The 27,302-nt window shown below is 35.0% G+C and overlaps 1 pseudogene across 1 annotated transcript; it reads left to right on the top strand.

Moving 5' to 3' along the window:
* On the top strand, positions 1-26,261 carry LOC308505986 (guanine nucleotide-binding protein G(I)/G(S)/G(O) subunit gamma-5-like; annotated as a pseudogene). Its single transcript has 2 exons — positions 1-81; positions 26,042-26,261. The product of its transcript is annotated as a guanine nucleotide-binding protein G(I)/G(S)/G(O) subunit gamma-5-like (transcript).
* Positions 26,262-27,302: the final 1,041 nt, after the last annotated feature.

The raw sequence follows: 27,302 nt of genomic DNA, 5'->3' as shown, positions 1-27,302 counted from the left end.
ATGGACTCTTATCTGAAAGCTCTGGGGAAACAGCCACTTCAGAGTTCATTCAAGTTGTTGGCAGAACTCAGTGTCATAAAGGTTTGTGAGACTGAGGTCATTGTTTCTTTGCTGGCTGTGAGCTAGGCCAGAATCCTCTCTCAGCTCCTTCAGGCAGCCTGCATACCTTGTTACATTGGACCTTCCCTCTTCAAACCAGCAATGGTGGATTAAATCTTTCTCATCTTTCCAAACTCTCAGCAGCTTCTTTGCCTACACTTCATTGCCTCCAGCCAAAGAAAGTTTTCTTCTGTTTAGATTAGGCCCATCCATACAATCCAGCACAATTTTCTCTATCTTAATGTTTGTAAATATAATTATACTTATAAAAGGGTGTTTTTTTTTTGTTTGTTTTGTTTGTTTTTGTCGATTTTTTTGCCATGTAACATAACATTTAAACAGGGTCTGGAGATTAGTGTGTGAACATTTGCAGGAAACCATTATTAACGTACCACTTTGAGGACACACACACACACACACACACACACACACACACACACAGAGTTGACTCCTGAACAATGTGACAGTTAGTGGTGACACCCACCCCACATTTTAAAATTGGCATATAACATTTTTTTCTTAAAGAGGGCGCAGCTCACAGTGGCCCATGTGGGGACTGAACCAGCAACCTTGGTGTTGTCAGCACCATGCTCTAACAAACTGAGCTAACCAGCCACCCCTGGAATATAATTTTTGACTCCCCAAAACTTAACTACTTATAGCCTGCTGTTGACTACAATCTATAATACAAACAGTTGCTTAATACATATTTAGTATGTTGCATGTATTACATATTACATTTTTATAATAATGTAAGCTATAGAAAAGAAAATGTTATTTTGAAATCATGAGAGAAAAATACATTCACAGTATTTATTAAAAATAATACACATATAAATATACCTGTGCAGTTTAAACCCATATTGTTCAAGGGTCAGTGGTGTGTGTGTGTGTGTGTGTGTGTGTGTACTCTATTACACTCCCATTCTCAGCTATAATGCCAAAGCACAGTTGTATTCAGCTTCCTAATATAATTCTTAAAAATAAATATCTTTCTCCAGACTTAAGTGAGACTTTTTTTGCTAACCTTCCTGTTATGGATTTAATTATAATTTGTAGTAAAGAAAATTTAATTGCCCTTATAAAACAAATATTATCAGTCTTTTTATTGATTAAACCAAAATCAATAATGCGTACAAAAACAAATTACAGCCCACCATTGGACACCAAAGTGCAAGTGTGAAAATAGGTCATATATTCCAGTACATGAAATAGCATTAGAATGAGAAAATATTTTTAAGTGGCATTTATGAACATGGAGCAAATATAAACTAATAAAATTCTGTAGTGTAGCATATAAAATGTGAAGAAAGCTTTAAATGGTTAGGAGCTATAAAGGAAATAAGCAGAATAAATGAAATGTAGCAAATCTAAAATTATACATAGGAGGATATTACAATACTTTTAGTAACTATGAGTTATGATTTTTAAAATTCCAATATTTCACTAGTTTATTTAGCATATTGTGCCATGGACGTAGCAGTTGATATAGAGAGCTTTGTGAAAGTATGTTAGCCATAAGCTATGGAGGCACTTGCAAACTCCAGGAAATTTTTATAAGCCACCTTAAATTCATAATTAAATTGAAACTGTCAATAGAATTGGACAGCAACATTTATCTACTCAGAAACATTTTCTTGGCAAATGTAAAGGGTAGTGAACGTGTCATTCAGTACAAATATTTGCTTAAAATTCTTGTAATTGTGATTGTTGGAATCCAGCATCAAAACATAAATCCAAGTAATCAGTACATTCAGGTGCAGACTGCAAGATACATGTTCATGGAATATTGAATACATTAAAGTCACAAAATTGACATCACTCTTATAACTAGAATTTAGGCATGCTCTTTGCATTTTTAAAACACATGAGGGATGAAATTCATTGTCTTTCTTCACTTCCACCTGTGGTAGGCTATGCTATCATCTAAATTGCCTGATCCCCAGAAAAATACCGAAGTCTACTACAAGCAGAATCAAAACTCCCAGCCCTCCTGAGGGAAGTAATTGGTTCAGGTGTAGTTTTATAGTAGAAAAATGCCTTTCACCTCTTAATAATTTGAATGAGTTAGTACCTTTACTAAATTACATCATACTCCCCAAAATGATTCCAATTTTACTTGTAGAATGACCAAAATCCATATTGGCAATTGTGAAATTTCCTCTAAAATACTAATAAACACAATGTAATTAAAGTATAACCCTATGGAGAAATTCAAACTGAGAATTAAACGACAAAATGTATGTGTAGAGGCAAGAGGTGGGAGTGGCTAGAAACTATTAATAAGGCTAATGGAGTTATAGTAGATGAAATTAGGTTTCACCTCATAGTCAATCTAAGCTTCAATCCATGAAATAGGTCCCATATAGAAAAGAGAGTCACCTATGTTACTGCATGTACCTTACCTTAGAAACCATATCCAGATAATGGGACAGCTATCCTATACTAGACCGGGTGTTTCTGAAACCCATTCATTACTCTCATCCCCTACTCTTCATCTTTATAACGTATTCAGATACACCAATGTTGAGAGAAGAAAAGTGAAGAAAGACAGAGAGAGTGGAAGAAGGAGTAGGTTTAATATGGCACATTGTTTTATGGGAGGATTTTCTTATAAAGTATTCTAGGCAGAAGCAACTACAGGAAGAATCCTCACTGCAGTTTACACTAGAAGCAACTACAGGAAGAATCCTCACTGCAGTTTACACTAGAAGTGTTTGTTTTCATTTTAACACTACTTTATTATATTATAATACACAACACTTCAGATTTAGGAAAATTCACAGCAGTCTTGCTGAAAAACATTCTGAGCAATAAAAAATTCCTCCAAGAGCTATGCAGATTAACCCAGCCCCCAACTTAACTTTGAGAAAGGAATTCTACCTACCATCATCCAGTAAACAATAAACAGAAGAACAAACCTGAAATTTTAGGACAAATCAGATCTGGAAAATGTCTATTCATGTATAAATAAATAAAAGACGAATATCTAATGTCTCACATTTCTTCTGTGTTGGCCTAAAAGTTGTTAGACTACTCTCATGTATCTCAAACTGAAGAACAACTCTACTTGTGTTTTCCCATTTAACTACAGTTTAATGAGGATGGTTATAGGGCTGAGTTATAGGCTCTTGCCATCAGAGAGATTTTGCAATTTCATTTCAAGTTTGATGAAAATAAAGCAATAGAGACCAATTTTTCTCTTCAGCTTTATCCAGATATCTGTGGTGTCTGCATCATACTTCAATTCTTATGCTAGTATGGGATTAAAACAAATAATTTTACAAAACGTTTGACATGTGTAAAAGATTAGTTCTCTGTTGCTTTTGTTATACATGCTGCCTAGCACAACATAGAAAGTTTGTCACTTGGTATGACTACCCTTGTCCCATACATGAGTATGTTTAAATTCTCATGATCTAACATGGTTCCAAGTCTACCTTCTCAATTATCTTCCAGACATGATTCTCATCCTCATCTCTGTTCTCTAAGGTTGAAATACAACAACACTGACTTTCCAAGTCATTGTTATATCCTTTGATCTTGTCTAGGATATACTGTAGGTTCTAGATAATCCTCAATGCTTGTGGCAGAGAGAGAGAGAGAGAGAGAGAGAGAGAAAGAGAGAGAGAGAGAGAGAGAGAGAGAGAGAGAGAGAGAGAGAGGAGAGAGAGAGAGAGAGAGAGAAAGAAGAAGAAGGAGGAGGAGGAGGAGGAAGTAGAGGAGGACGAGGAGGAGGAGGAGGAGGAGGAGGAGGAGGAGGAGGAGGAGGAGGACCAGGAGGAGGAGGGAGGGAGGGAGGGAGGGAGGGAGGGAGGGAGGCAGGAAGGAAGGAAGGAAAGAAGGAAGGAAAGAAGGAAGGAAAGAAGGAAGGAAGGAAGGAAGATTTCCATCTATTATTATGTTTCTGATAGTCCCCATGTTCCCCATGTTTTTTATTATTCTTTTTCTATTTCAGTCGACAAGACATTTAGTTATTCAAAGATACGTTCCTGAGTTCAATTTGCATTATGATGCTATCTTCTTAAGATTTTTTTTTGTCTTTCTATTTTATTCTTTTTTTCATTCTTCTGTTAGTTTTTAAGACACTTACAGCAGATTGTTAATATGATGGTAATTATTTTTAATGAAAAACTCAAAGAACTGTGTGTTCTAATTACTAAAATAATTGCCACAGACTACAAGAGCAATACCACCTGGGCAGAAGTGGTTACTTCTAAAGCAGGAACTCAAAATTTTTCAGATGTAAGGAATGAAAGAATTCATCAGAAAGAATGGACTTAGATTGTTGCATGTGCACAACATAATTTCTAGTTCTGTATCCATGTCTTTAACTCTGTCTAAAATGGTCTACCTACTGTACTTTCAAGACTACCTCCTACTCAACTAGTTCCTAGCTCCTAGGCAGAGTTCTAAGATGACCCCAAAATTCCTGTCCTCTGGTGGACAAGTCTTTCTAACTCTCTCCTTGAGTGTGGACAGGACCTGTGAATATGATGGAATTATCATTCCTATAATGACATTACATTGTATAAGACTCCATTTTAGCAGATCAGAAAGAGATCCTCCTTGCTTTAAAGAAGTAAGCTCCTATTTTTTGAAAGGAACATGTTGCTAGGACTTGAGGGTGCCCTATAGAAGCTGGGAGAAACCCTCAGCAGGCAGTTGGGAAGAAAGCGGAGATCTCAGTTTTACTGCACAGAACTGAATTCTGCTAACAAACTAACAGAGCTTGGAAAAGGACCCACGGCTTCAGATGATATTGGTGATATAGGTGATTGATGATACAGATCATTGATGCCTTGATTTTAGCCTGGTGAGACACTGAGTAGAGGGACCATCTTAGCTATGCCCAAACACCGAACCTACAAAAACTTATAAAAAAAAAAAAAAGTGTTGTTTGAGACTTTAAGTTTGTCGTATTTTTTTATATGGCAATAAAAAATAATACAAATACATCTCTCAAATGCCAACCTCAATCTGAATTCGATTCCAAGTAGTCAAATCACTATTAATTATGTTGCCTTTTTAATTTTCTTTTTAGAAAATATCAACATTTGAAATTATATATTTACTGGTCAAACAAGAAATGAATCTAACAATAGTTAACAATTGCATTCTTATAATGTATTAGTCCTCGTGCATTATTCACTTACGCATCATTTTCACCTCATGAACAAGACAGGATGTTTTGTATTTTACAGGAACAATTCTGAGACATTGATATAAATCACCATTGCAGGATCACATAATTACCAAATGGAAAGATTTGGATTTAAATCCAAGTTTTTCTCATTTGGTATCCTTCACTATATTATTCTGCCTTAAAGTATATATTTCATATTACTATACCAATTGCAATTTATTACTTTGGTCTTAATATTGCAAATACTAGCATTTTTCTACATATAAAAGAAAACTAAAAGATAAATTTATTATCTGTTATAGAGCCAAGTATTTATTTTCAATACTTCATGACTAAATATGCTTTTCCTTCTCACAACTGAAATACCCAAAATAACCTTTTCTAATGAAAACTGGTTGACATTAAACCATTAAAGCAATAAAAATCAGAAAATCCAGAGAGATTTTAACAGTGTGAAGATCAGTCGCAAAATTGTCCTAGTCGATTACAGTGGAGTCTCAAAGTGTTGTATTTGATAGTTACGACATGAAATAGCAACTGAAACATGAGTCGAAACAAACTAGAATATATTATAAATGCAAATTATTTTTCTTATTATGAAAGTAATTCATGTTTATTGTGGAAAATTTAGACATTCCTGATAAGGAGAAAAAAACAAAAACAACATTTAAAATCTAGAGGTAATCCTGCCAATTAAGAAATGGCAATTTTAAATATGTAGCTATAAGATTTCAATATTTTTCTATATTTACATTTATACAACTGGGTTCATATTGCACGTAATTTTTAGAAGTTTTTTTCCAATTAACAATGTAATGCAAACACCTATTCTTTACATATCTATCTATTTTGGTATGCTGGTATGTTTAGTGTTGACTGTTTACTGTTTACTGTTGAACTCAGGAGAATTTTCCAGTTGTATTATTAACTAAAATGTTCATGTGGATCAAGATTCTTATATACAGAAGACATGTGCACACCCTTTATTTTTCCTGTATGATTAATTCCTAAAATTGCTGTATCAACGGGAACACACACACACACACACACACACACACACACACTCACACATACGACTTCAGTATATATGCATATACTGAAAGGTTTATGCAATTTTATAGCAATTTATACATTCATAGGTTGCATATAAACTTGACTATTGTCCTCTTTATTGGATAATGACATTTTCAACCTCTCTACCATTACTAATCACTCAGTTGTTTAAAATATATGTATTAACTTATTGTTTTAAAAATGTTTATTGCTTTTTGCAAATGATTAGTTATTTTTGGTGCCATTTTTCTTTCTTTGTGGCTTTTACATGCTTTTGATACATTGAGGATTGCATTTTTTTTTTCTCTAACATATGGTTCTGAAAAGATTTCCAAAGAAACTTTATCCTTTAAGGCCAGATGTTGAGATATAGATATTTCATTAGTAAGTAGGGTGTAACAGAATAGAGTGTGATTAGGAAATCATTAATAAAATATAATGCGTTGAATATCAAAGGTATAACATAGACAGTAATCTGCGTTATCTATCTCCCTTGTAGATATTATCTTTAACCTCTTTAACCCCGACTACCTCCTACCCTTATCTTGTTAATATTAGAATTGTTTTCCTCTTTCTGAAGTAAATCTCTCTACCTGAGCTCTAGATCCCATTTATTTTTGCCTTCCCATGAACTTGGCCCTTCTTGTTTCTACTCTTCCCTCCTCTAATTGTAAGCCAGCTCCTACCTTGTGCATAGAGAAAGCACAAACAATTGACTTATTGTTGTGAAGAACTCTGGCTCATATTTCATTTTTATTGCACTCTACAAATAGAGATATCCAAGTCACCACCTCAGAGAATACTGGAAAGAAAAGATATATTTGTGTAACTTGCTTGCTATTTTCCCCCTTCTCTCTTATTGCCTGCTCGTCCTACCTCTACATATTTGTGTGCGGGCACAAACCACACACACACACACACACACACACACACACACACACATACAACATCTTTCTTATAATAATTATATATAGCATATTGACTTTGACTGCCATAATAGAATACCACACTGGGTTGCTTTAAAAAACAGAAATTTATTTCATCACATCTCTTGTAGATGTACAAGATCTTGTAGATGATCTTGTAGATGTACAAGATCAAGGTACCAGAATGTTTGGTTTCTAGTAAAACATCACTTCCTGGCTTGTCGATGGCCACCTCCTCTCTGTGTCCTCATGTGTTGAGGGGAAAGAGAGAACAAACTCTCTGGTGTCATTTCTCATAAGTGCAGTAATCCTATTATGAAGGAAGGCCCCGTTTTCACCTAAACCTAATTATCTCCCAAAGACCCTGTCTCTGAAAGTCAACACACTGGGCGTTAGGGATTCAACATATGAATTTTAGATAGACACAGCTCAATTTATAGCCCATGCAGAGTTCTTTTTTACACGTTCTTATTAAGATAACTAAGGTAACCTACATTACCCTTTTCATTTATCATTTTTCAATTCAAGTTATCTTTCTGAGTTATCCTTTTTAATAGAACACACATTTTAACAAAATTCAGTTTATCTATGTTATTTTTATAATAGCTAGTAGATACTGCACGTGGATTTCATTTAGAGTATATGCTTCCATTATTACATATAGTCTTAAGATGTTTTTTGTCTGTTTCTGTCTGGATATCCCATAAACAGTGACAGATGTGGCATAATGCCCATATAAATTGCCAAATCTGGCTTTGTTTAGTTTTATATATTCAGGTGACATGCTGAAGAATCAGAATTAATTTCCCAGAGACATTTTCAAATTTATAAAATATATGCAAAATCACAAAGAATATAGAGATTTCTCAGTGAAGACTTTATGATTACTGCCTGTGTTGCTTTTCACTATTTCTCACTCTTCTGGAAGAATAGCTGGAATTAGAACAGTTAATATTTTTTTTTTTGGTCACCTATTTTTGTACTGTTATTTCTCATTTTATCTCATTTATTGTATTTGACACATAATGGCCATTATTAGTTTAATCTTGGTTTTGAACTTTAAATTTCATGCAGAAAACAATGAAGATTCTTTATCATTGAATTTCATATGGTTATACACTATGGAAGTCTCATATGCTTTAAGCAGGTATTTAACAAACACATGCATGCACACACACACACACACACACACACAAACACACACATAAACAAGAAGTAACAGTTCTAAGTTTTTTGTTTAACTAGGTAGGATTCTGCGACTGTTTGTCTCCAAATAATTAGAGGTAAAACCCAAATATAAAGTCACCATGCCATAGTGTTCATGTACAAGATAAAATGTTTGTTTGTTTCTTTGTTTGTTTTGTTTGTTTTTGTTTTATTTTGTTTGTTGTTCCTAAAGTTCAGAATTGCTTGCTTGAAACTCTGATTATCTTATAAAATGCACAGATTGGGAAAAATATTTGCAAAAAGAAAAAGTATTCTTAGTAAACTACTTACATTCAAAATATGCAAAAAAAAATTCTTAAAATTCAACTGTAAGACAACAAAAAAACCTAATTTAAAAATTGGCAAATAATATAAACTGACATCTGACCAAAGAATATGCATATAAAAGCAGTAAATAAGCATATGAGTAGTTGCTTAGCATCTTATATCATGAGGGAATTTCAATTAAAACAACGAGATACACTTACACATTGATTAATATGGTTAAACTCTAAAAAAAGGACAATACCAAATGCTGGTGAGGATGTGGAACAACAGAAATTCTTATTTATTGTCAGTAGGAAAGCAAATGGTACAGCCACTATGGAAGACAGTTTGTCACTTTCTTTCAAAGGTAAGCCTAATTTTCCTACATGACCTAGCAATCATCTTCCTAGGTATTTACCCAAATGAGTTGAAAAGCTTTGTTCACACAAAACCTGCAGCTTTATTCATAATTGCCAAAAATTGGAAGCTACCAAGATGCCTGTCAAAAGGTTAATTGATAAACTGTAGTACATCCTTATAGTGGAATATTCATTGATTCAAAGAAATGAGCTTTCTGGCAGGCACAGGCAGAAGTGTTAGCAGGTGCCATTGTTCCTTTGTTGAGCCCTTCCCTAAAACAGCCTTCAGACTCAGGTGAGCAGCAAATCTGAGCTCTCCAGTAATCTGGGTAACTCCTCTCTCTCCCACTCTGGCAATTCTCTGAGACTCTGCCCCAGCTAATTTATGTGTCAGCTGAACCTCTTTAAGAGGCTAATCCACATAAGCAGCTGGCCTGGGCCCATACTGCAGACTTTTCTAAAATCTCTCAAAGGTCCACAAATGCCAAACAAGCAGTGACTGGCCTTGGCATGCCCTGAATTTCTTGCTAAGTGGCTCCAAGCCCAGTAATAGAGGCAGTCAGCCTCAGTTCATAGCACAACCACTCCCACATGTCTCCAAGCCCAAAACAGATAGCTACCAACCACAGATCACTTTGTAGCTTTTAGTATTAAGTGGACCCGGGATGGACACAGACAGTGGCTAATCTTAGCCTGTACCAGAGACCCTCCTAAGAAGTTCCAGAACCATCACTCCTGGTGGCCCCCTTCAGACAACACTAGAGCACCACCTAATTAGTGCCACAAATGACGCACACAAACAGTGGACTCAGTAGTCACAAGAGCCTTTCTGAAGTAAATCCGCTCAATGGGGTCAGCCCTGGCACAACAGCTTGTCCATTGAAGTCATGTCTAATCTTCATAGACAGTTAGCCTGAGGGTCAGTCCCACCGACTGATGTGCCCAAAGCAATCAAGATTCAACTACAAAAAAAGAGAGCCCACAACTCATACAAGCGATACCCCTGGAGCGCCCAGCTCAGGTGAAGAGGGAGACTGTACTACTGGGCCCCACAGGACATCTAATGCATAAGTCCACTCAGCCAACACAAGGAGACATAGCTTATCTGCATACTACATTGAAACAAACACAGGGAGGTAGCCAAATGAGGAGAAAAAGGGACACAAAAGAATAGGATAAGATTTCAGAAAAAGAACTAAACAAAATGGAAGCAAAAAATCTATCAGATACAGAGTTCAGAACACTGTTTATAAGGATGCTCAACGAACTTAGGAGAAGCATAGACGATCTCACCGAAAACGTTAGCAGAGATAGAAAACATAGAAAAGAAGATAGAAAACTTCCTTAACTTGGTGAACAAAATAGACATACAAGTACAGAAAGTGCAGAGATTCACAGAAAAGATGAACCCAAAGAGACCCACACCAAACCTTATTAGGGGATCACTTTATCAGTTATATAAATGCCTGTCCATTATGCTGTACACCTGAAACTAATATAATATTGAATGTCAAATGTAACTGAATAAATAAAAAAAGAAATGAGCTCTAGTCATGAGTAGACATGGAAGAATCCTAAGTACATATTGCTTAGTTAAAAAAGCCAGTCTAAAGAAGCTACATACTATGTCATTCCACTTGTATGACATTCTGGAAAAGGCAAAAATATAGAAACATTAAAAAGTTTAGTGATTTTGGAGAAAAGGAGAGGATGAATAGGAGAAGCACTGGGCAGTTTTAGAACGTGAAATTATTCTGTATGACACTGTACTGTTGAATACACGTCATTGTTCACTTATCAAAACCTGTAGAACTACACAACACAAAGAGTTAACCCTAATATAAACTATGGAATTCAAATAATGCTGTTGAATTGTTATTGCCTTATCAACTGTGACAAATGTGTCACACTAATACAAGACCTAATAATAGTGAAACCAGTGAACACGGAAGAAAGGGAGGATTTGGAAACCCTCTGTACTTCCTGCTCAATTTTTTGTGCCCCTAAAACTGTTCTGAAAAATAAAATTGATTAAATAAATGAATTAAAAAATGATTAAAGAAAAGAAATGAGTGATTTTTCACTTCTCAAATTTGAATAGTAAAAATACTTATATATAATTATTTAAGGTTGTTAAGTGTTACCAGAAAATCAGCCAACTGGAGGAAAGACTACATTGAGCAAACAGATAAATTAATTCCTGCAGGTCCAACATTAGTTCAGGAAACAAAAATATGAGAAACTTATTAAACATAAGGAAACTTAATAGCTATTTAAAACCTTTCATTACAGCTAAGTTTAAATATACTTGTGACAAAATAAAAGAATAATTTCCTGTAATCTCAAACATGCAATAACTCTTGACCAAATGCAAAAATATAAGGAGATAAAAACTATAAAATAAAAGTAAAAAGACAAGAACAAATGGATCCAAGAGATCCAGTTACTGTTTACTTGAGTTCTAAAAGAAGAAAATCTAAATCAGCCAATTTAGCAAAAAATATATTGCATTATTTTATTGACTATAACAGGTTAGGCATAGAATTATTTAGCTAAATTTTCTACTAGATGGTTGCAAAATTAAAAAAAAAATGTGTATACAGAGTGAAAAACATGAATACACTCAGCAGTTAGAGGGGATTATAACCAACATTATGTATAGGAGATTAGAGAAGATCTGAGAGCAGAAAGTAGATAATAATGGTTGGATAACATCTGGGCAATAATCAAGATGGATTAGCAAAAAGAAAACTCTACAATTTAAAAAAAGTTTAAAAATACTGCAATAGCTAGAAGTAAACAAGTCTCAAGAGGTCTTTTTATAAAATGGAACTATTAATCACATATTGTCTGAGGACAATTCACTAACTATGGGGAACAGACTGAATACACAAAAGAAAAAGTAGATGTTCAATAGAGGATGTTCTTAAACCATATGGTCAGGAAGAGCAACAATGGTTTAATTTAGGAGGAGAAAGATCAATTAGTTCAACTTATAAGACCAGATAAACAAGGCTTGTATTTATGGTGATGTTTCTAAATGTCTTAAGGGACAAGAATTTGAGGGAAATTATGCAAAATTGCTCCTGTTATGTTGTAGAGGAAGGAAACAGCAGAATTCTCTTTTAAAAGTACAGTTGGGATTTTCATTATCGCTCTTTACTTTTAGCATGGTGCTTGAGAAATGAGTGAAGAAGGGTATAGAGGTGAAACACATGTATGATAAATGGTTCTGAAGATCCTGTGTAATTTGAAAACTATAAATTTTAGAGGTGGCCAGCTAGATGAATAGTATTCTCCCATCACACTTAGTAATACAGATATAGGATTACAGTTATCCACATGTTTTTTTGTTTTTCCTTTTTTCTGTGTTTTTGTGGCTGAAGTAAGGCATGGGAAGTAACTAGGGTAATGGTGAAACGTTTGTAACTGTTAAATATAAGATATGGATAGAAGGGGTGTTTTGTTGATCCTTATATTGAGAAACATTGAGAGATCACAGGAGTGTAATTCTGAGTTCTACAGTCTATGAATGGGAGTGATGAGACAAAAAGTTATGAGGTTGTGGGCAAAGATGATAGTTTTGGATTTTAATATTTATATGGTGAATGAGCCCTTGGGGACAAGAATATCTAGGTTAGTGTATCTGGGAGTGTTACCTGAATCAGAATAGCTTGGAGGTTCTATAATTATATAGATTATAGAGTCCCAATTCCAGACGTAATTAAAGCTTTGAGGGTGCTGCCTGGGGGTCACCACTTTTAATTCAAACCAGATAATTATTTATAAACTAAAGTTGAAAAATCACTGACTTAGTTAGTTGAAAAATAAAACTTAGTTAGTTGAATAAACTAAAGTTGAAAAATCACTGTCACTTAGTTATGACAACTAAGAGCACAGCGGAAGTTGAACTGCCGTAAATCAGAGTTTGAGAATTATAAAATAGTGAGGGTAAGATTCTAAAACAGTGAAATCGTTGACATTAATGATAAATGTTTAAATGAAGAGAAAAAAATAAAAGAACAAATAATTATCTTGATTCATCAAATAGGTGGATGTGGCCACAAGCTAGTATGGCTTCCTTGATAATTTTTCATGATCTGAGGTAGGTGGTATGACTGAATTAAATAATCCATGTGGGTAGAAAGTTGAGAACCGATGAGTAAGAGATCAAGAGTAAAACCTCAAATACAGGGCTGAGCTCTGTGTAACAGCCACTGGGTCATTAAGTATACCTCAATCAAATAGGTATGTCAAGCTCATGATGAATGTTACCAGCCTTTGATAGTTCAATATTGAAGTTCAATATATCAGAAAACCCAAAATATCTGAATCCATCATTCCAGCACTATTGCATTTGCCCAATCTCTGCCTCAAGGCAATCAGCTGATAACATGAAAAGCTTAGTATGGTCTTGAAGTTTTACTTCAAAAAGTAAGATAAATACTTAGGAAAAATGATATTGAGGATTTGCATTTCTGGAGAAACATAGCTGGTTAACTGAAAGCCTGTGGGTAGTTGCTATCATGAGCACCATGGCAGGGCCAAATTTAAGGCATTCTGAATACCACAGGACAAAATCCAGACTTATTCCCCTACTCCTTTTATGAGGAAGTTCAATATAGGGTTCCTTTCCTGCACAGAATTAGATCATGAATACGGAAAACTAAAATTTAAGAGTTTGGCAGCCATGGCTTCATCTGGAAGGGCTACTGAAATTCAGAGGCAGACCCATTTAACTGTCAGATGAAGCACCAATTTCTATCATCATGACCTTTTATTTTCAATTCTCTGTGGAGTGGAAGGAAGTGCATCCACTCAGGAAGCAGTTTTATATAAAGGAAACATGCAGCAGTTTGACTGCTTATATGGAGCAGAGCAGAACATGTATTTATGAGGCATTTAACCAAAGAGAAAATAATCAAAATCAGATCTAAGGAACTCAATGGCATTGGATCGTAGGCAATAAAAAAGGTATGTTTTGAATATTGATGCCATCTTTAGAGAACTTTTCTTTCTTTTGTATTCCTCATGTTTTCATTTCTCAGTATTAGAGCTCTCCAGATGGAAAACAAAGAATAGCCTGAAGCAATTAGTTAATTAATCTCATTCCATTTGGTTATAGTTGTTAATAGAGGATTCCACTATGTTCCAGAATTTCAGATTACATTAGATTCCAATACAAATTATCTTAGTGTGTGAATATAGGTGAGTGTGTGGTATATGGTATTACATGAGCAAAGTCTGCGGCTTCGTGTGTTCTTGTGTATTTTGCTGATGGGCTTCCTGAAATATAGGAGGTCAGGCAGGCACTGAGAGTTAAATTTGCTCAGGCTATTTCAGATCCAGAAATATTTTCAATATGTATTCATTTTTTGAAGCAGGAGTGAGATGTGTTATTGCAGCTATAAAATTTTACAGTGGCCTTGCTGTGAACAGAAATATGGAGTGATTAAAATGTAACCAAAATTTCCTTAATAACTTCATTAAGTTTACCAAGATGTTCTTTGATTCAAAGGTAATAATAAAGACAGACAAATGTATATTGTTACATTGCATAAAAACAAGGTGAAATATAGGAAAAAAATGCTACTGCTAATACTAACAACTGTGTAGTTGTTAACCTAAGTAAATTCAAGGCTAATTTTCTTAACACAATCCAAGCAATCAATCCAACAAATGGATCTTGGGTCACAGTATTATTTCCTAAAATATTCAACACAATATTTTGAATGCTATTAGATATAAGCATGGTATTATTTAAAAAGCTTGGTAGTTATTGAGACTGATACTACCAAAAGCTACCTAAATCAGGGTTTTCAGTTACCTGGAAGAAATTGTACAGTTCTAATGTCTGTCAATTACTAGTGGATAAAATCCTGCTGCAATGAGCCCCCTTGAAAGCTGCCACCACTCGTATACCCAGCTGGTGCCCTAGAAATCTCTTTGGTGTAGCAACTAAAGAATTAATTCCTGGCATATCTGCCTTATCAAGGATCCTGCTCCAGGTGTTCGGCCAGCATCTATTCTACTAGTACCACACCAATTGTTAAAGATTTTGAATATTGCCTCTGCTGTAAACTATCATCATTTGAAATTATCAAAATACTAGAAGATGATACATTGCCTTTCACAAAGAGAGAAAGGGCAGAACATTTTTTTTCCTTTTAATCTATATTGATGCCCAAATACAGTTTTGGGAAACTGAACTGAATTATGGGCAGCAATGTGGTTTTCGATAAGCTAATTTAGGCCAAATAGCTTCACACAAAAACAACACACTTAACAATTGCAGGGTAGTACATTCACTGAGAGAAAGGAAACAAAGAGCTCAGGATTTAGCATCTGTTCAAGTGCCTAGAGAGAGTTTGGCTTAGGTTGCTAGAGTGCTGCTGTTAGAGTCTCCCAGCGGGCTCTCAGATGGGAGGAGGGAAAACAGAGGAGACAGCTGGGCGGGCACACAGGGGGCAAGGCTTGGGTCCCATTACACTTAGACAGCATATGTGCAAGACAGAAAGGAGACTTCTGAAGTCATGTCTGGATATCATCTCATGAACTAGGCTGTGGTTCAACAGCAGCATGATGATGTGAAAAGGAGGGAAGTAGAGTGAGGAGGAGAAGGAGAGAGAGAGAGACAGAGAGACAGAGATCAGTGCACATCATACTCAGCACTCTTGGATCCTGCCAACAGGTAAATCACCATCCTGCAATTTAGCACACAGCTTAGTATTACTATAAGTGAAGTTTTCTTAAGGAGTTAAGAATTAGACCTTACCCATGCCTACAAATATTATAGGGGTGATATATAAAGCATTTTCACATTTGTTTCTTATACTTTGTACATCACACTTTTAAACTCATTTTTGCGTAAATGCTGATGGTGACAGGGTAGGGACTACAATGAAGGAGAAAGGTTGATTGCTCACGCAGGACTTCACAAAGAAATGGAAACTTGAAGGTTAGTATCCGATCCTTAGTTTTAGAAACATGATTTTCTTCCCACACTTATTTTTCCAAAGTTCACAAAAGAAGTCATGTATAAACTAGAATTTCTTCTTCCCAATAGGGAATCAGAGCAAGGAAAGTTACGTAGAGGCTCTTCATGGGGACACATGACAGGGCCTGTAGTACCCAACCCTGCTATAAAATGTTTGCTGTCTAGTTCAAAACACTCACCTTTGTCTGTCTGAGCACAGATCCTCTGGAGAGAGCTCAAGTCGTACTGATAAATGTGTTCACTAAGAAAATCTCACTTCATTTAACAGATTTTATTGTTCATAAATTATCTATATTACACTTTCTTTAAGTTTAGCCAGGTTTAAGATTACCTAGTAGTTCTCTTGCCGAGATTTAGGTATATCATCAGCCATCTATTTGCAGAAAATGTAGTGGGATGAATCCTTTCTGTAGATAATAAATTATATTCATTAGGTATTGATTTTTGAAGTGTATCTGTCAAATGGTCATTTTATAATCAAGCTCTGAAGGAAAGTTATTCTAGCCCCATATATTCCCAAAATGTTATACTATCTAATTCCTTCAAATCTCAAGAATATGAAGGGATTTTACTTGAAATTTTTACGTTGTTTGGAGCGTTTGTCTTATCCTGCTCAATCTATCCTGCTCACTTGTGTCATATGTCTATGTCACCCATTATCCCCTCTAGTTTCCCCCTCTTATAGATTTAAGGCTTTGTCACCTGACTCAGTGCTTTCCTCTTCACTTCAAACCCAATCATCTATCATACAGTGGGATTTTAGCATCCAAACAGACATTCAACATGTGAACTTCTTAGTTCCTTAACCTTCTCACCTTCTATGACCTTCACATTGACTCTATTTCAGCCACTTGTTTCCATAATTATCTAGATTTGCTGCAAATCTGAACTCTTGAAATCAAATATCCACTCTTTCATCCAAATCGATCCTTACAGCTCTCACATCTGGCTGCTCACTACACCTATCTTGCCATCTTACCAAGAACTGCAGTCTTATTACTTCTCTAATGCCTCCATGTTGATTAGCCTGCTCCCCAAATCTCCACTACTGTATTTTTTATATTCCCTATTTTCTAAACTTAATGGCACATTATTTTAATCATTATCTCCCCAACATCCTCACATGTTTTTTCTTATTTGCAATTCTATTACATGCTGCCAATAAAACTGCCATTTTGCAAAAGTCTGAATATTGATTTCTCAGCTTTTCCACTCAGCTTTTAAAAACCGCTGGAGAAAACCACATTTAGACACACTTGTGACATCATGCAGCCCACAAATCATTCTGTATTTACCTGGTCACAGTAACTATTTAAATATTCTTTAATTTCCTCAAATTGTCTATTCCAACATATCTGCCATTTATTCAAAGCAACATTACAGAGAAATAGAAGCCATTTCCAAGGAACATCATTAACTTTTGACAACCACCCTATGTTGGAGTCTTATCTTCTGGTGACACTGCTCTCTATCCTGTATTTTTCTGTGTACTCACGTAATGCATCAGTGATTAAACATGTTTGAGAGTCTCACACATTTAGACATCTATTTGTTGACTCCATGTTTTCCCCTAGATAATAAGCAAAACCAACACAAACCACTTCTTTTTTCAACCTTTCAATAAATATGGGGCCTGACACAATTTTATACACCTGTTTTCTGTGATGTTTACCTTCTCTGCACTTCTGCAATTAGAAATATGAGTTGCCACTCCATGAAAACTCTTCTTGTCTAAGACATAAAAGGCATACGGTGCTGCTGATTCCAATGAGTACTTCTTAGAATTGATCGTACTTGACCTTGATCTTTCTGAAGAATTTGACCTTGTTGACTGCACAGTAATCATTAAAATGTATTTTGTCCTTAACTTCTAGAAGGCTATGTCTTATTACTCTCCCAATGTTTCAAAGCTGTTTCTCAGAATCTAAGTTCTCTTCTGTTATCCATTGTTTAAATATTAATCTTTTTCTGAGTTTTTGTTTTTGGAACTTTTGTTTTTGCCATATGTAATTGCTGTGTAACACCATTTAAATGTCTTCACTTGTTACACTTTCTTGGTTTTAATATATTCCTGAGATTGAGTATATTTGGATTCGTAAAAATTGACTTTAAAGACAGTTATTTTTCATTAGATTCCCTCCAAACCACTGTTACTCAAAGAGTCTTAAGGGGTGTTAATGTATAAATTGTATATATTGAAAGTAGTACCCCCTCAAGGTAATTATGGATAACATTAGTTTTTTTTCTTGATTCTAAATTCTAAGGCCATAGAGTAAAACTGCTATTGGGTATATCCACATAATACTCTCTCTGATACTTCAAACTCACCTTGTGAAATGTCAAAATCATCATCACCTCTCATTCCCCCTACCACGTTTCCCTGAAAATAAGACCTTACCGGAAAATAAGCCCTAGCATGATTTTTCAGGAAGACATCCCCTGAACATAAGCCCTAATGCATCTTTTGGAGCAAAAATTAATATAAGACCAGGTCTTATTTTTGAGGAAACATGGTATATTACTCATTATAATAAATGGTATAGTGGTACAATAAACAACCCTGAGTTTTATGCAACAAAAACAAACACATATACTGGGTTGAATAAAGGTGTTCCAAAGATATTCAGGTCCTAATCCTCAGGATCTGTGAATATAGTACCTTACATAGTAAAAGTGTCTTTTCAGATGTGATTAAGTCATTTAAGGATTTTTTTTTTTTTGAAATGGGAGAATGCTCTGGGTTATTTGGGTGAGTAGAATATAATCCTAAGGGTCCTTATAAGAGGGAAGTAGGAGTCATAGTCACAGGAGGAGATGTGAGGATGGAAGCAGGGGTATTAGAGAGACCAGTTGCAAGTTGCTATGCTGCTGGCTTCAAAGTAAGAAAGGGGCCATGAGCTAAAGAATATAAGCAACTTCTAGAAGCTAAAAAATACAAGGAAATAGATTCTCCCTTGGAATTACCCCAAATAATGCTGTCTTTCCAGCAACTTGATTTTAGAGTCACAAGAGACTCCTTTCCAACTTCTGACCTGCAGAACTGTGAGACAGTGAATGTATGTTGTCTTGAGATACTATGTTTATAGTATTTTGTTACAGCAGCAATAGAAAATAAATACAAACAATAAAGATTTACTTCTTATAACCACAATCCAATACAGGTTCTTCTTGCTCTCTTCCATGTGATGCATATTTTTGATACTTTAAATGTATAGTTCAGACATCACCCCAGAAAAGAAAGAGAGATTCTGGACAATTATGTTCAAAGTTTTATGGCAAAGCCTGAAAATGGGATAAATCACTTCTGCATGCATGTCATTCTAATTATAAAGGCGCCTAAGACATAGAGTTTTGATGACTACTCAGGAAAAGTATTGATATTGGTGAACATCTAGCACACCTCTGCCATTCAAATGCTCATTTCATTCTTTCCCTTGTATACAGAACAAACTCATAGTCTCCTTAAAAGACACTCCCAAGTCCCCATCCAGTCACTGCATTCAGGCCAAGGGTAAAGATTTCTGGATAATGCTCAGTTATAGCCATTAAGTCTACATGTTTTTCCTCTGGCTACCAGTAAACTAAAAATACAAGTTATCTGTCCTCCACTTTCATTTATACCCCTATTATACAATGTCACAGAGACAGGATAACCTAAATAAATCATCCCATTCAAAAAAAGAGATAAATGGGAAACATATAGTAGTTAGTACTTAACAGCAATCCTGAAATTCTTCTGAGAAGATATTGTGAGGATATCCTTTTCATCCATAATTTTTATAAAGTTATACTTGAAACTTTGTTGTTCTCAAGGTAGTCAACAATTGGTTTAAGAGAGAGAAGCCATATGCAGAGAACGCAGAGCAATAAAGCAGATTTGAGAACAGTGACTTGGGAAAAACTTAAGGTCAAAGAAATCATAAGCATAAACCCCCTGACACCTGCCAATGGAAAATACAAACAAACAAACAAAAGTATTTGAGATTTAAAACAGATTCTGAGGACTTCCAAGATCAGGAGGCAAGTTATTAGAATAATACTATATAGCCTTCATGGAAAGTATTATCCAGAGAACCATAACTCAAAAAAGGCTTTTTGGATACATGCTAATAAGCACGAGATCAGACAATTATGTTCCTAGAAAAAGTGCTACATACCTCATTGCTGAATACTACTGTGGTCACCTTCGAAGTACTCCCCTTGGGAAGGTATGCACCAACACCACAGCTTAGCACACTTGAAAGCAATTTTGGAATTCTTTTTCTGAAATGGCCATCAGAGCTGTCATCATATTAGCCTTGATGTCCTGAATGTCATCAAAATGTCTTCCTTCAATATTTCCTTTATCTTTCGGTAAGGAAAGAAGTCATTTGGAACCAGATAAGGTGAGTAGAGAAGGTGCTCCAATACAGTTATTTGTTTGCTGTCTAAAAATTCCCTCACAGACAGTGCCATGTGAGCTGGTCTTGCATTGTCGTGATGTAAGACCATGAATTGTTGGCAAAAAGTTCAGGTCTTTTCATCGAACTTTTTCACGCAGCCTTTTCAGCACTTCCAATAGTAAACTTGGTTAGCCGTTTATCCAGTTGGTACAAATTCGTAATGAATAATCCCTCTGGTATAAAAAAAGTTTAGCAATGCCATTGCAACAAATTCTTGAATTTAGTTGTCAGACCTTATATATGCGTGCCAATGTTTTTCAGTCTCAAGAAACCACAAAAGACTTCTATGATGACATAAATCCTATTTAGAGTTGAGCTGTGTAGTATATACATTCTGATTATTTTTTCCTTTCCTGTCTTCATTAACTTTAGTTCTTCAAGGCCAGGGGTTCCAAAATGCTTGCATATTTCAGTGGGAAATAACAAAGGTGTGAAAGCAGAGAAGTATCTTTGAGAAAATAATCTGTGACCACAGGCAAATGGCTAGGCATACAGACTCCAACAATGAGTGTCAGTACATCCTCAACTCACCAAAGCCACGCATAACTTATTTTTCCTCACTGTTATTATCCTGGAAAGAGGAACAGGTCACCAATTTTCTGCAGGCCCCACAGAGTATTCAAAAGACACAATGTGTGTTCGTGGACTTCATCTCTTGTATGAGGTTATGTTCTCTACACCACTTCTTCATACACCCATATAACACCTTAAAAAGGAACACATGGGATGGGGAAATAATTTTTTATCCAACAGAATAAGTTATCAAAAGACATAGTCATTAGCTTGGACAGAAATCACTAGAATTGGCCATTATGACAATTCTCCGTTCCCCCAGTTCACCCCATTCACCAAATAGAGAGTAAGAGAGATAAAATCATCAGCAAAAAAATTAAGAAAATACGTTTTCTTTTGCACATATAATTTAATATGTAGGTAAATTTATGATCTTACTGTAGTTATACTAAAGTTCTTTCAATAAGTATAAAGTTTAAGTGAGAAATTCAACTATCTTGGGTTACAATTTTCTCATTAAGTGAAAACAAGAGATTTTTTGATTCCTAAGTTTCTTTCCTATATACGATTTTGTGTAGTCCTTTTAATCTCCAAGTCTTTTTTTTCTGCCATACCCCTTGGACAGCAGGACTGACATAATAGCATCTTATTTAGTCTCTTTGGTGAGTTTGTGTAATAATATAAAGAGTTTAATCAAGATGCAGACAATTAGAAGGATGTACAGTCAGGTTCTGCTAGGTGGGAAGGAAATAAATGCCTTCAACTTCAGCATAAACACATTAGCTACATGTGAAGATTTAAACCATCTAATTTACATAATGAACATTTTATGCCACATTATTTGCACCTGGTTTACAAATTTACTGAGCTTTTCACAACAATTATCAGTAATCGTACCAAATTGTCAAATATCCCAAAGTGACATTTTGTTAGGTGGTTATCAAAAAGATTTCTTTCCCCTTTGGTATTTGTTAACAGTTTAATTTGTTGCAATTTATTATGTAAGGAGAACTATTGAAAAAATAGGTCATTTTTTTTTTCTTATGTTGAGCAAGGAAAGAAAGAATAAGATAAAAATATGTATAAAGTTTCAGATCTCTCAAAAATGAAAACATTTGATGCTGTGGCATAAACAAATGTGTACATCTTTTAAAATATATTTATGACAAAAATAACTGGTAAGTTAGATAATGTAGGTAAGCAACCGATATACATCCGATATATGGATATACTCACTCCATAAAAATCATTGTGAAATTTATTTCCATTACTTTTGGCATTTTATATGTGCCTCTATTCTTAGATACAAAGGGATCAAATATATACCTAATTTTCATTTGCTTTCATTTATCAACATAGGTAAATTTATGCAGATAAATATTTCTAGTAAACAATTTACAAATTAAATTACATTTCATTATATTACAATATAATTTATCTAAACAAAGTTTTATGTAGATAATTATAGTATTTCTAATTTTTTTGTTTGAATGAAAACTGTGATGAACATCCTTGTATCTTAATACTGACATGGAACTCTGTGTATTACCTTGACATAAATACTTTGAATGTGAGTTCTTTGGTTAAAGATGAAATCTAATACTCTTTAATTAGTATTGTTAAATTGCTTTCAATAATTTTGCAAAAGAAAAATACACTTAAAATTGCTTACTGTTTTTACCATGCTTGGATCATTTCTGTTTTGTATATGTTTTGTAATGTTATCTTAATAATAAATTAGTACATGTAGATATGTACTGAGAGGCATTATTGAAACTTTAGTTAAAATAATGTTTTGGAATCTATTGAGTCAGAGGAGATGGTTTACAAGAGATGTTCACAGCAGCGTCACAAAGATCCTGAAGTATGATCTCAGATAATTAGGAAAAAACAACATGTTTCCTTCACATTGAGCAAACATTGGAGTTTGAGATTGAGTTGTCAGCTACACATGAAATGAAAAAAGAGGATTTGTTAAGCGTAAATGAACACCAAAAAAATTCCACAAATAAGGGAACAGAGGGTTGTCTCATTTTAAAAAACTGGTGTAAGAATTAACGAATTACTATTGGTTAGGTATCGTACGAATCTAGAGCTGATCAATTTCTGAAATGTTCACATCTCTGTTGTAATCAGCCCGCATTTAAAGCTTTCCTCCAACCCTTTAGTTATCATGCTGTTGTGGAGGACAGTTTTGATGTACCTGACCTTACTTCTCCAAGCCTACATCAGAATTATGTCTGAGGCAGATCTTAACAACAGGGGGAAATAAAAGGTTAATTGCAGAGATGAGAACCTGCCTTACATCTGCCATTTCTCCTTATACATCTGAAACCTAATCGGAGTAACGAGAACTTCTCCTGTTCTGGAACATAGGAGAAATACACCCTCTGGATAAATTTTAATTCGATTAATTTCAAATCCCCACCCTGTTTCCTACCTTACCTAGTTTTGTGTTTTGCTTCTGCTTGTTAAAAAAGATAGATAACACTATTTTTTTAATAGAACAAATAAGAATGGCATAGAACTTTATACATGTTCCTCTCTCATTTCCCTGGAGTTCAAATATTAATTTATCCGAGGTCCCTCCCAATGTACTATAAAGTCATAATAGATTATTTGGAACATTTAATAAAATTTTTCTCTAAAATTGAAGACCAATATTTGCATAATCAGAGATAAATTGTTTTTTAACCATCAATTAAAAATACTCATGTACTAAATGACCAACAAATCTTTGTGGCATTGTTCAGATTAGTTTATCAAAGTACAGCTAGCATTTACTGGGCACCAGCTAGGTGTCTGGCATTTTGTTTAGGTCTTCAGGTCACACTCTTAGGGTCACATTTCACTCCTAACATGTAAGTAATATAAGCCCAACATCTGAATTTAGGAGATGAGGAATAAAAAAAATTGCTGAGCTTCACCTTTTGGGGGGAAAAAAACACACAAAAAAACTTATAAAATAATTGATAGTATTAATGATTGCAAATAATCTTGCTAATGACCTTAATGATTGTTTTTGTGTGCACATTAAAATTTGAACAAAATCCACTTATTTTATAGCTGACTCAGAGCCTGTGGATTGTGATATTGATCATAACATTGATTTGCTGTCTGGCACCAAAGAAGGGTACTTAATAGCTGTCAGTTAATAGTTCTGAAAATATGGAGCTGAATGTGCTCATAATGCTGTTTTGACAACTTACTGCTAAAATGTCAAAATATTCACAAATCAACATATTTTAATAATGTCACTTTCATATATTGCTAACATGAATGTCAATGTGCAATAATATTAAGAAAAAAAACCTGCTAATTTACCCTTTCTTCCATGATGCCCATCATTTCACAATTGACGTAGGGTAGAATTTTCTGAAAATATTATGAAAATCTATCCAAGGCAAAATTAAAAATATATTTAGGTTAAAGTTTTGACTTTTATCTGAATGTTCGAGAAAAGTCAGTAACATCCATGCTCTGAGAATATATTAAGCATTTGATCTCAGACCAAATATGCATAGACATTAAATAACATTAATTAAGAGTTTCAAGACAAGCTGTAACCCCAGAAAGTTAGGCATTACCGATTTTACACTGTGTGCACGTATACACACACACACACACACACACACACACACACAATCACACACACACACACACACACCACCCCATAGCTGAGCTTTAGGCTATAATTTCTGACTACATTAAATATTTTGCATAATGAACTGAAAAAGAAAGAAATGAACTTTTCAACAGCCATTTATAATAAGCTAAAATATGGCTCATTTTTTTCTCTGTTGTAATTTGTTAATTCAGAGATAGGAAAGAGAGTGAGAAACCACAAAAGTGGATTTAGCAGCTGCTATGAGTCAAGCCTCATTCAGTTTATACAACCATGTGAAGTAGAAAGCACTTGGAGAAAGATTTTAAAGTTTCTCTAAATAAGTTAGAAAAAGTTATGGAGGATTTGGGGGTACGATAATAGTATATGGTATGATATACAGTCTAGAGCAAGTTATTAAGTGTATTGTAAAGGAAAACCCAAGGAACTTTTCCCATAACCAACTCCAGTCAAGGTCTAAATTTAGACTCCAGACGAGTCTAAATACAGAACTGGAAACATAATACAAGAAAATCAAATTGAATTTATTACACTCAATGGAAAACCTTTGTTAAGAAAAGGTTGATGGTTCACATGGGTTAAGAAACATAAAACCCCAAAAGGGCCATACCTAGGGTATTTATTCTGCACTGTTCTGCTGAGATAGTTCTTGAATCTAGATGATAATCAGTAGTCATTAATATTGTCACATTGGTGAGCTAGGTTTTTTCCTTTGATTTTTTTTATTGAGGGGAAGGGATGATTCAATAGTCTTCTCCATGGCTTGGTTAAAACATTAGTTATTATTTTACTTACTTTTCCTATGCCTTCCCCCACTGCCTCATTTACCCAGTACAGTGGTTCCCAAAATGGTGATGCAAATCCAGCAGGTTCCATTTATTTTACTGTATTTAGAATTGTCTTTTTCTACTTCAATTTTTGACCACCAAAACAGAGGGCCAGACTTAAGAAACTTAGATCTCTTTTAAGCCTTAGTTTATTATTTATAAAATGGGAAAAATATATTAATAATGGTGACGGCCATAATGTATGCACAGATTACTCTAATGTAAAAATCCACTTGTTGATATGAGAGTGTTTATTATATACTATTATAATGATTATAATGTTTTTTACAAGGAAGGTAAACATGTAATTATATAAACTGTAATACTATATTAAACATTCATATACATATATGTATATTTATGTTGTTATATATGTACATATATATAAATATATGTACATATATATGTATATTTATGTTGTTATATAAATAGAAGAGAAATAGGCCAATTTGTAGAAGGTAATACTCCAGAACTCTAGATCAGAGATCAGCCCATAAAGAACCAGAGACCAAATCCAGCTCATCACCTGTTTCTCTGTGAGCTAAGTATAGTCTTTAGCCCATCACCAATGAATCTGCTAGGCTCTCCCCTGCTCCATATCTGGTTCCTTCAGTGTCATCGCTATGAAGAAAGGGATTCAACAGCTCTGGCTGGAAGCTGGGCTCAACTGCACCAAGGTTTCCCAGGCAGCTGCAGATTTGAAACAATTCTGTCTGCAGAATGCTCAACGTGACCCCGCTGACTGGAGTATCTTCAAGTACAAATCCCTTCAGACCCCAGAAATTCTACTCCTTTTTGTAGTAAAACTCTTTGGAGGTTTTTTAAACCATTTTTTTCATGAACCAGTGAATGAATATTCAACGTAGAGCTAAATCTGAAGTCTGTACAGAAAGCTTATCTCTATTACATGTGCCATACTACATACAAACTTCTGCTTTTGACAGTCCTTAATTAACACCTACCTCTCTGAATTTTCATGAATTTCTATTTCATCAGGGTAATTGTTTTATATACACTGCCAGGAGCATACAATAAAATACTTAATATAGAAAAAAAAAGAGTAGTTTTTACAATTTTACATGGTTAAAAAGACAAAAAAAAGAATAATATTTTGTGACATGGAAAAATTTTATGAAATTTAAATTTTAGTGTCCACAAATAAAGTTTTACTAGAACACAGTCATGCTCGTTCACTTTCATATTGTCCATTGCTACTTTTGTTGCAACCACCAAGTTGAGTAGTTGAGACAGAGACAATTTGGCCCAGAAAGCCTAAAATGTTTATTATCTAGTGTGGCGTCCAGCACGATGAGGGTTGTGGGGAGCCAGGAGGTGGTGCAGGGTTAAGAAAAGACAGTAGAATAGAGTGCAAGTGGAGGCCAAGGAACCAGCAGCCTCAAGGTCTGGGCTGTGGCTGTGGTGCCTAATCGGGTCTGCACATTAGCTTTCATCAGTTAGGTGGGGACGCAAAGGAGATAAAGCTTGCCAATCTCAAGATCTGTGAATTCCATACACCATAATAGGAAACTGATTCAAGCCAATCACCCTTGCCTGCAGGCAGCTGGACTGTTAGTCTCAACTTCCCCAAGGGACAAAACCTATATGCATATGAATAGATGGAAAGCACATCATTGAATCTCTTCCCTTGCAGGTTTTGGGAAGGAATGCAGCCACAGAGGCGGAGGCTTTCCTTAGCCTGGGGAAGGTGGGGGGTTGTGCCCACCTCTATGAACCCCATGGGTTCTGTTGGTCCCACTCGGCTCTGCCTGTCTTTAGTTGCTTTTCACGTGGAAAGTCGTACCTGTCATTAGCTGACCAGCCATTTTTCTGGGACCAAACAGG

This window comes from Rhinolophus hipposideros, assembly GCF_964194185.1.
Source record: "Rhinolophus hipposideros genome assembly, chromosome: 12".
Classification (NCBI taxonomy): domain Eukaryota; kingdom Metazoa; phylum Chordata; class Mammalia; order Chiroptera; family Rhinolophidae; genus Rhinolophus; species Rhinolophus hipposideros.
This window is presented reverse-complemented; position numbering and strand designations above follow the sequence as displayed.